We start from the raw sequence: 10,187 nt of genomic DNA, 5'->3' as shown, positions 1-10,187 counted from the left end.
TTGAAGAAGCTGTCAGATAGGAGTGTACCGATGGTTTTCTTCGGCTACGAACCTGGATCGAAGGCGTACCGTGTGTATGATCCAGACCAGAAGAAGCTACACATGAGCAGGGACATAATTTTTGATGAAGATAGAGAATGGAACTGGGAGTCGTCCACTACACAAAGTCACAAGATGTACAACTCAAATGAGGTGTTTACAGTGCATTATAAATCAGCGCAAGCAGAAGCTGAGCAAGAGCCGAGAAATCGAGCCCCCTTGGTCAGCTCGGGTATTGGTGGAACTCCAGGAAGCAACAACGAGACAGTTGCGCCAGCAAGTACACCAAGAACTGACAACAACACCGTTGCACACGATGGTACTTCTGAATCCTTAGCAAGTTCTGAAAGACCTTTGAGATACCACAGCTTGCAGGAAATATATGATGAGACCCGAGAGGTGGAAGGTGAAGCAGCACTGTGTTTCCTTTCTGTCGAGGAGCCGACAACTTTTGAAGAAGCTAAGGACAGTGACTGCTGGAAGAAAGCTATGACAAATGAAATTGTGGCCATACAAAGGAATCACACCTAGGAACTTGCTGATCTTCCGAAAGGTCATCGGCCAATCAGTCTGAAATGGGTGTATAAAGTCAAGAAGAATCCGGAAGGTGATGTGGTCAAGTACAAAGCTCGACTCGTGGCAAAGGGGTATGTGCAAAGGCAAGGTGTGGATTTCAACGAAGTGGTCGCTCCAGTCGCAAGGCTCGAGACCATGAGGATGTTGATCGCTTTAGCAGCACAAGAAGACTGGGAGGTACATCACATGGACGTCAAGTCCACCTTCCTAAATGGAGAGCTAGAGGAGGAGGTCTATGTGGCACAACCATAGGGGTTTGTAGAAGAAGGCCAAGAAGAAAAAGTATTAAGGTTGAAGAAAGCATTGTACGGGCTGCGACAGGCTCCTCGCGCTTGGAATTCAAAGCTCGACAAATGCAGGTTGAAGAAAGCATTGTACGGGCTGCGACAGGCTCCTCGCGCTTGGAATTCAAAGCTCGACAAATGCCTTCAATCACTCGGTTTTGAAAGGTGCCCTCTCGAGCATGCAGTGTACAAGAAGCAGCAAGGTAATGCAGTTCAAATTGTGGGGGTTTACGTAGGTGATCTCATCATCACCGGATCAGATGTCAATGACATTGTGTTTTTCAAGGAGCAAATGAAGAGATTGTTTGAGATGAGTAATCTTGGGCTCTTGAGTTACTATCTTGGAATTGATGTGAGGCAGGATCCGAATGCAATAACGATAAGTCAGTCGGGATATGCTATGAAGATTCTAGAAAGCCTGAAGTTGGCAAATTGCAATCATTGCCAAGTCCCCATAGAGCTGAGAATGAAGCTGAGCAAGACGGATGCGAGCCCTCCAGTTGACAATTTCATGTACAAAAGTGTCATCGGGAGTCTACGGTACTTGGTAAATATCAGGCCAGATCATGCATACACTGTTGGGGTGGTGAGTAGATACATAGAATCTCCAACTATAGCTCACATGGCAACAGTGAAACAGATACCGCGGTATGTGCGAGGTACCATCAATCATGGCTGCGTTTTTGCAAGAAGGATGAAGTCAGAAGCTGGCTCGATAGGGTACAGTGATAGTGATCTCGCCAGAGATGTCGACGACCGCAAGAGCACCACAGGAGTCATATACTTTCTTGGCGCAAGGCCAATCACTTGGGTGTCACAAAAACAAAGAGTGGTGGCGCTGTCCTCTTGTGAGGCGGAATATGTAGCTGCCACAGCGGCTGCTTGCCAAGGAGTTTGGTTAGGTCGCCTGCTTACAGAGTTGATTGGGGAGAAGAACATGACACCAGTTCTCAAGATCGATAACAAGTCAGCTATTGCTCTCACGAAGAACTCGGTGTATCATGATAGGAGCAAACATATAGACACAAAGTATCATTTCATACGTGATTGTGTCCAGAAAAAGGAGATCGAAGTGCAGTATGTGAAAACGGGAGAACAACTTGCCGACATGCTAACAAAACCTCTTGGGCGTCAGAGACTCGTCGAGCTGCATACCAAGATCAGGGTAAGAAATGTGAAGAAGACACAACAAGTTTAAGGGGGAGAATGTTGAGTTAAACTTGTTGCACGTGTGTGTGAGCTTGTTAATTTGTTAGAGAGAGGATCGAGTCTGTAGTTTGATTGGTGTGAGTTTGTTAGAAGAGGACCTAGTCTAGTGGGGTGTTAGCTTCAACAGGTGTGAGTTTGTTAGTTTGTTAGAGGAGGACCTAGTCTAGTGGGGTTGTTAGCTTCAACAGAGTTGAACGTGGGGGGTTGTTAGTTTCACCACGTTGTGGTTTCTCTCTTGTATAAATTGCTGAGCTCCATTGTGATCAAAAGCATCCAGCTAATCTCTCCTTCTTTAATTAAAAAAAAGAGTGTCCTCCCACTTCCTATGCTCTATTCTATTCTGTTTTGTTTTTCCATCTGCAGTGAAGAGTCCTCTGTTTTATCTTTCAATTAACAGTGAAAAGCTTTGAGTTCCTGCAATCCGCAGTGAAGAGCTTTGAGTCCCTACAACCCAATTTTCTACAGATCCCTCACCCAAACCAAGTCCCAGGTTCAAGGTTCCGGGCTCCAAGATGCAGTTGATATCCAGATCGGGGATCCTTGCGATGTGATCAAGCAATACAAGAACGTGGATATCGCTGCTGTTGATCATAGGATCGAGAATTGCGACGAGGTGCTGTTTTCTCTGGACATGAATCCAGATGGGTCTATTGTGGTGTTGAGCAATTTGTTCAGGAGGTAGCAGTAAGAGGAGGGTTGGAGGTCCTAATTATGTGCATATGAAGGAGAGTACGTAGTTATAGAGGCCGAGGGATCGAGAGCACAGTTCTGCCTATTGGTGACGGGATGGAGGTTAATAGATTTGGGAGAGCTTGCAGATCATCCAAGGAGGGAAAGAAGAGGTCAAAGAGGACATTTTTAGTGTATGGAGAATGAATGAGATCGAATCTCAGATTTTAAAATCCCTCTTCAGCCACCCAAAGATCAGGGGAAAAGAAAAGCCAGTTTTGATGTGCTTTCAGTGATCATATTGAGGTGGTTCAACTGTAGCAAGTGAAGGTAGTGCACCCCCTTCATCATCTATATGGAAGTTGTAGCCTCCCTAATTGGTTATGTATGTAGTGTGCAAGCCTCTTTATGGTGGACATTTGTTGATGTCAATTGAATTGAATGCGTCTATGCCAAACAAGATTATGAATATGAATACATGTAATTTTAAAGTTGATTTCAAATGTTTAGAGTAGGATGTATTCCGATCAAGTAGCTAAATGTCCGGATTTCTATATGGATCCAAAAGAGTGGGCATTATGGCACTGTTTGGCAACAAAAAAAAGTGTCTTATCTAAGAGCTTGTGTCTTATTGACTTGGTCAATAAGCTAGTAGAGTTGTTTGGTGACCAAAAATAGGAGGAGATTATTTTAGAGATTGTGTCTTTTGCAAGTAGCTTTTGGAAAGCTACCTCAAGTAGCGTTTGTCTTTGGGAAGGAGCTGTCAATTTTTTCTTCCGTTTTTGCCCCTAATAATTCTAATTTTATATCAATAATATTGCATGATCTTTTTAGTCATTTAACAAATTTAAGCTAGTTGTACAGCTTCTTTTGCCAAACAGCTCTAGTCAATCAGCTAGCTACACAGCTATCAGCTTTCAGCTACAATTTCACAGCTTTCAGCTAGCTTGACAGCTTTCAGCTATAATCTCACAGCTTTCAGCTAGTTTTGCCAAACAGAGCCTTAGACCCTCCGTTCTCCTTCCTTCCTACTCTCTACCCTCCTTACAAAAACTCCTAAATAGAGTGAAAGCTGCATTTCTCTTCCCCTCCCCCTCTCTACCCTCCATCCAAACAGGGTGTAATATAAATTTTGTTGTAATTCAAGTTGTTTTAGGCTTGATGATGGACAAATGCCTATTTTGCTTTTTTTTTCTGAAATTGCCAAGCTGTTCCCATATAAGTAATAGTTTTCACTACAAAAAGCACATGTTCCTTAAATATTTAATATCCCCACTTTTTTAATACAAATTGATGACCAGCTTATCACTGCTTACTTCGAAAACGGTAGAATGAGGGGATCAATTATTTTGATGGGCAAAACTCTTTAGATTATGTGTGTAAGGTCGATCATAGTCCTACTGCTAAGGTCAAATTCGTATAATCTAATGCTAGAATTGGCATTTCCACGTACCGGCGAAATATCAAACAATCTTTAGAGAAAAGTGCATTGAGTGTCATATTTCCTTTAAAAGTGGAAGTTTAAAAAAAAAATCACTGAGCAAAAATATCCTTAACCCATTCTTTTGCCAAATAGCTCTAGGCACTGTTTGACAATCAAAAGAAGTGTCTTATCTAAGAGCTTGTGTCTTATTGACTTGGTCAATAAGCTAGTAGAGCTGTTTGGTGACCAAAAATAGGAGGAGATTATTTTGGAGATTGTGTCTTTTGCAAGTAGCTTTTGGAAAGCTATCTCAAGTAGCGTTTGTCTTTGGGAAGGAGCTGTCAATTTTTTTCTTCTGTTTTTGCCCCTAATAATTCTAATTTTATATCAATAATATTGCATGACCTTTTTAGTCATTTAACAAATTTAAGCTAGTTGTACAGCTTCTTTTGCCAAACAGCTCTAGTCAATCAGCTAGCTACACAGCTATCAGCTTTCAGCTACAATTTCACAGCTTTCAGCTAGCTTGACAGCTTTCAACTATAATCTCGCAGCTTTCAGCTAGTTTTGCCAAACAGAGCCTATATATACGAAGGCTTTTTTAGATATTAGTTCCCCAAATCTTCAATAGCTCCGTTTCCGTCTCTCTAATCTTGAAAATTGATCATAAATAGTCCCTCAAATCTTAAGGGATCCTCAACGACCGAAATGCCCCTCAACTAACACCAAATGGAATCGACAAGGATTTAATTATGATAACGGTAAAGCAAAGGAGTGGCATTGCACAAATAAAACTTTCCCATGACATTGGTCGAGAGTCGGATATATGCTGAAGTGAGTTGAACCAATTTAAGGAGAGGACACTGTGGACTCGTACGGATTCCAATTAGGAGGAGAAGCTGGACTGAAATGTGACCCTGGAACGGAGCACGTCAAGAACACGCACCTAGCTAGGCACCTTATACTCAGCGACGGATGCACCTGCGCTCCCAAAGTACCCTCCGACGCCCCAACTTCTGTCCAATCCATCCCCCCATCACCAAGCAGCATCTCTCCGTCACTACTTCATTAGCTCCAAGTATGTATATCACATAAAGCACGGGCACGTTCTCTGCTTCCGCGTAGCTCGTGCAATCTCTCACAGTCGCGCCGCCGCCGCGTGATTTCAGAATATCCAAAGCATCCTCCACCGCTTTCTGTGTAGCTCCGCCCCTGTCGCCGTTTCTGTACTGTCGCTCAGCACCGTGTCCTTCCGCCGAACAAACTTGAATTTCGGAGCGGCCTAATTGTGGGATCCGGTCAACTGATGGAGATGGAAAACAACCAAATAACTGAAAAAAAAGTTCATTAATTGTTCATCTGACTATTCTGTTATCTTATATTGGGTAGTTAGTTCATTTCACGGCAAAATCATAGTTTTAATTATTTGGTTCATGAGTTGATCAGACGTATATATAATCTATTCATTTGATCATCAAATATTCGATTAGAGTTTCATCCTTAGTAATTTGTATTATTACATGCGTATGATGTTATGCTTTTGCCAATTTGTATTTTCTAATTTAAGTTTTGTAATAATTTTGACGAACTTAAAGAGCGTTATGTCAATGTTAAACCAAGTTTCCTTAAGAAAACAAAAACTTGTTATTGACCACATAGTTAAATAGTTTAATGCTCATAAACTATAAATTATTGATCAAATTGATGTATGATAGCCCTGCCTGCAGAATATCGCGGACTTGGTACCTGTACAGCTAGCCCTGCGAATGTAGTGACCACCAACTCGTACTCCTTCCCCACCTCCACATTAATTTGTTAGATCGATGAGCTCCAACGGCTGATCATCATGATCATTCTGGTCAGCGGCGGGGATGAATTCAAAGGAGGCCATGTTTGGGAGGAGAGTATATGACATATGTGATGGATGACACATGCAGTAGCTGTAGGTTGTAGCCGAGGCTAGATATTGAGCACGTATATATACCATGCTTGTGATCGGCAGTCCACCGCTGTAATTATCTAGCATCGGCATGTACTCTGACAAGCCAGTGTCCATCGTTTTCAGACACTTGACGTCGGGCCAGATTTCAGGGATGATACCAGACCACTCTTTCGGAGCATTTATTGGCTATAAAATCTGTTAGGTGAGGGTTAGGCTTATTGAGAAAGTCTGGGACTGTGTGGCGAAGTTCTTGGTCGGAGAATTTGTCGTTGAGGGTGCCAGTTGCGATGTCATGCACCAGTTATTGGACCGGATGAGGCTACAAGTGAAAGCGGTCCCGATCTGGAAAATCTGCAGGCGTTGTTAAAGACCGGCAAGCATTTGAATGTACGTGCTCTGAAAATAGCCCTTGCAAAGGACTACACAAAGAGCATGACAATTGCTTCCCGTCAAGATAAGTCGTACGGATATCTTGATCATATTTGTAAGCACTTGGCTCATGGGGAGGACCCCTGGGCTTTTGATACAGGAGATCAAGTAATTGGACGAGACTACATCTCAACTCGTCCAATATCCGTCGTCTCAACAATATCCAACATCTCAACTCAATACAAACCAAGTCATCTCAGCGGACGTGACGACATCGGAGCAGATGAAATGACATTTCAGTGGACGAGACGAGATCTCAGCAGATGAGACGAGGCGAAGCAGACAAAATGAGACGACACATGCCAGTCGACACGAAAGGCGGTACTAGTCGACTCGCCTCGTGTCGACTCGGACATCAGATTAGGAAAGAATTCGTTTTTAGTTATTTCCTTTTAGGAACAAAGTTTCTTTTTTATTAGGGTTAGGATAAGTTTAGTTAGCTATATATAATAGTTCCTTTTGTAAATCAATAATTAACTTTTTAATTATTCAATCAAGAGAATTTTTCTCCATTGTTTTCTTTCTCAAGTTTGAGAAACTTCTGGCTTGTGGATTCATGCTCGTGAATTACCTGTTATTGTCAGTGCCCGTCGGCATCGGAATGATATCCGATCGGCCTCCCCGTTTTTACGTCTGCGTCAAGTGGTATCAGAGCTTCAGCTTCAACATTCTCGATAATGGCAGGTGACAGCGAGAAGGAGCTTTCTCTACAGGATCTTTCCGCGAGGATGGATTCTATGGATGAAAGATTTGGCACGTCGGAGGCGTCTCTTCAGAACCTTCAACAAGCCATTGAAGGACTTACCATTCACCTCAACAATGAGAATAACTTCGTCGACGGTCTTCACCTAGGCGGACCCGGAGTTAGGCAACCCCGACATCCACCCCCGTATAATCATCAACCCCCTACAAATCAACCACGTCCAAACCAACCCCCTCCATACCAACCCCCTCCGCATCAAACTCCTCAATATCAACCCCATCCACTCCTTCGATGACTTCGTAATCAAACCCTTCCCCATGATGATTACAGTGACGACAGAGCGGGCTATGGTCACCAATTTGAAGGGCCATGGTATGATAATGTTTTGAGTGAAGAGGAAGGAGATCGACCTTATGTAGAGGTCGGGGTAGATGCTACAACCCTCGTCACAACCACCACCAACAAGGCTGATATCATCAGGACCAAGACTATCAGATGAAGGTAGAGCTTCCTTCCTCCGGAGGAAATCTGGACATAGAGGATTTCTTGGATTGGCTCTACGAAGTGGAGAAGTTCTTTGAGATGGATAATGTGCCCGAAGCAAACTAGGTGAAGTTTGTATCATATCGTCACAAAGGAGGAGCCGCGGCAATGGTGGGATCAAACTCAAAACACTAGGAGACGACAAGGCAAGCAACCGGTGAGGGTTTTGTATCATATGAAGCAGCTACTACGGGCAGGATTTCTACCACCCGAATATCAACAAATCCTCTACAACCAGTTCAAGCAATACCGTCAAGGAGTTAGATCAGTAAGAGCCTATACCAAATAGTTCTTTTGTCTTACTTCTCGTTACGATTTGTCTATGAGTAAGGAACAACTCGCAGCCAAATATATTGGTGGTTTGAAGTATTTGATTCAAGAGAAGGTGGCCATCCATAATGTATACTCTGTGGACAAAGCCCACAATATAACTCTAAAGGCGGAAAGATTGGCCTCCAAGACACCACATTTCAGGCGAACCGATCAGGGAAGTTCAGCTGAGAGAGCAAGAGGTGAGTCGATAGGGCCAAGGACAACTAATCGGTCTAATCCTCCATGATCAGCCGAGCGGTCGACAAATCAACCATCGCCCTAGACGACTCAATCAAATCAGTATGCCAAGCCGACCGTAGGGAAGTGTTTCCGATGTCTCCAACTAGGGCATAAATTCAACGAGTGTCCACAGTGGCGGAAAGTCAATTTTGCGGATTATGAAGAAGCTGAGGATGGGCACACATCATCTGAAGAAGAGTGCGAGGAAGAGGTTGTCAAGGTTGAGGGCGATAATGTGTCATGTGTTGTTCAACGACTTCTGTGCACTCAGAAGACGCAAGACTCATCACAACGACATCAAATTTTCTTTTCTAGGTGTTTAGTCAACAACAAGGTATGCACCCTCATCATTGACAATGGAAGTTGTGAGAATATTGTGTCAAAGGCCTTGGTGGATCACTTGAAACTGTCGACAGAGACAAAGCATGTGCCTTATACCATAGGATGGATCAAGAAGGGTCCCTCCGTGAAGGTGACCGAGTTGTGTCGTGTGCCATTATCACTGGTAAAGACTTATAATAACTCTGTTACTTATGATGTTGTGGATATGGATGCATGTTATGTCTTTTTAGGGCGGCCGTGGCAGTATGATATTGATGCTAAGCATGGCGGCAAGAAGAACGAGTACTCTTTTGTATGAATGAATAAGAAGATCATCCTACCACCTATTCCACCCTCTCAAAAGAACCCCAAGGATCAAAAGTCTAAACGTATATCTCTGTACAATAATGGTGAGTTTCTGGTTGAGTCAAAGGAGTTAAAGCAGAGGTTTGCCTTAGTTGTGAAGGAGGAAGTAAAGACACCCATTGAGGTCCGAGAAGATAAAGTCGCTGCTTAAGGAGTTCAAAGTATTGATTCCTGAAGAGGTGCCAGAGAGTCTTCCTCCCAAGAGGGATATTCAGCACCACATTGATTTCATCCCGGGTTCAGTACTTCCTAACTTTTCACATTATCACATGAACCCGTAGAAGGTTTTATAGGACACCATTGAGGATCTTATTAAGAAAGGCCACATCCAAGAGAGTATGAGTCCATGCGCAGTTCCAGTACTATTAACACCAAAAAAGGATGGCAGATGGCGGATGTGTGTAGATAGTAGGGTCATTGACAAGATTACAATTCGCTACAGGTTTCCAATCCCTCGGCTAGATGACATGTTAGATCAGTTGGGGCGTGAGCGTCTTTTCAAAGGTCGACTTGAGGAGTGGATATCATCAGATCTGAATCAGACCTGATGACAAGTGGAAAACCACATTCAAGAGTAGTAAGGGACTCTAGAATGGTTAGTGATGCCTTTTGGGTTGTTGAACGCTCCAATCACCTTTATGCATTTGATGAACCAAATTCTAAAGCCTTTCTTGGGAAGGTTTGTAGTGGTCTATTTTGATGACATTCTCATCTATAGTCAGGATGGGCAGGAACATATGCTGCATCTCCGAGAGGTCTTCCAAGTGCTAAAGGAGAATGAGATTTACATCAACCTTAAGAAGTGTATGTTCTTGATGACTCAACTTGTGTTCTTGGGATTCGTGGTGAGCTCGCAAGGAATTCAGGTCGATGAAGATAAAGTTAAGGCAATCAGATGCTAGACAACTCCAAAAAGTACTATTGAAGTAAGAAGTTTGTATGGATTAGTGTCTTTTTATCGGTGTTTCATTCATAATTTTAGTTCTATAGTTGCTCCCAAGACGGATTGATTGAAGAAGAAGGGCATTTTCAAGTGGACTGATGAAGCAAATGCAGCTTTTGCCCTTATCAAGGAGAAGAATATCACTGCATCTATATTGGCGTTTCCGAATTTCGACAAACTCTTTGAGC

At 43.1% G+C, this 10,187-nt stretch overlaps 1 pseudogene; it reads right to left on the bottom strand.

The window, feature by feature from the left end:
* On the bottom strand, window positions 4,756-7,645 carry LOC109839174 (annotated as a pseudogene).

Source organism: Asparagus officinalis, chromosome 4 (assembly GCF_001876935.1).
Source record: "Asparagus officinalis chromosome 4, Aspof.V1, whole genome shotgun sequence".
In the NCBI taxonomy this organism is placed as follows: domain Eukaryota; kingdom Viridiplantae; phylum Streptophyta; class Magnoliopsida; order Asparagales; family Asparagaceae; genus Asparagus; species Asparagus officinalis.
This window is presented reverse-complemented; position numbering and strand designations above follow the sequence as displayed.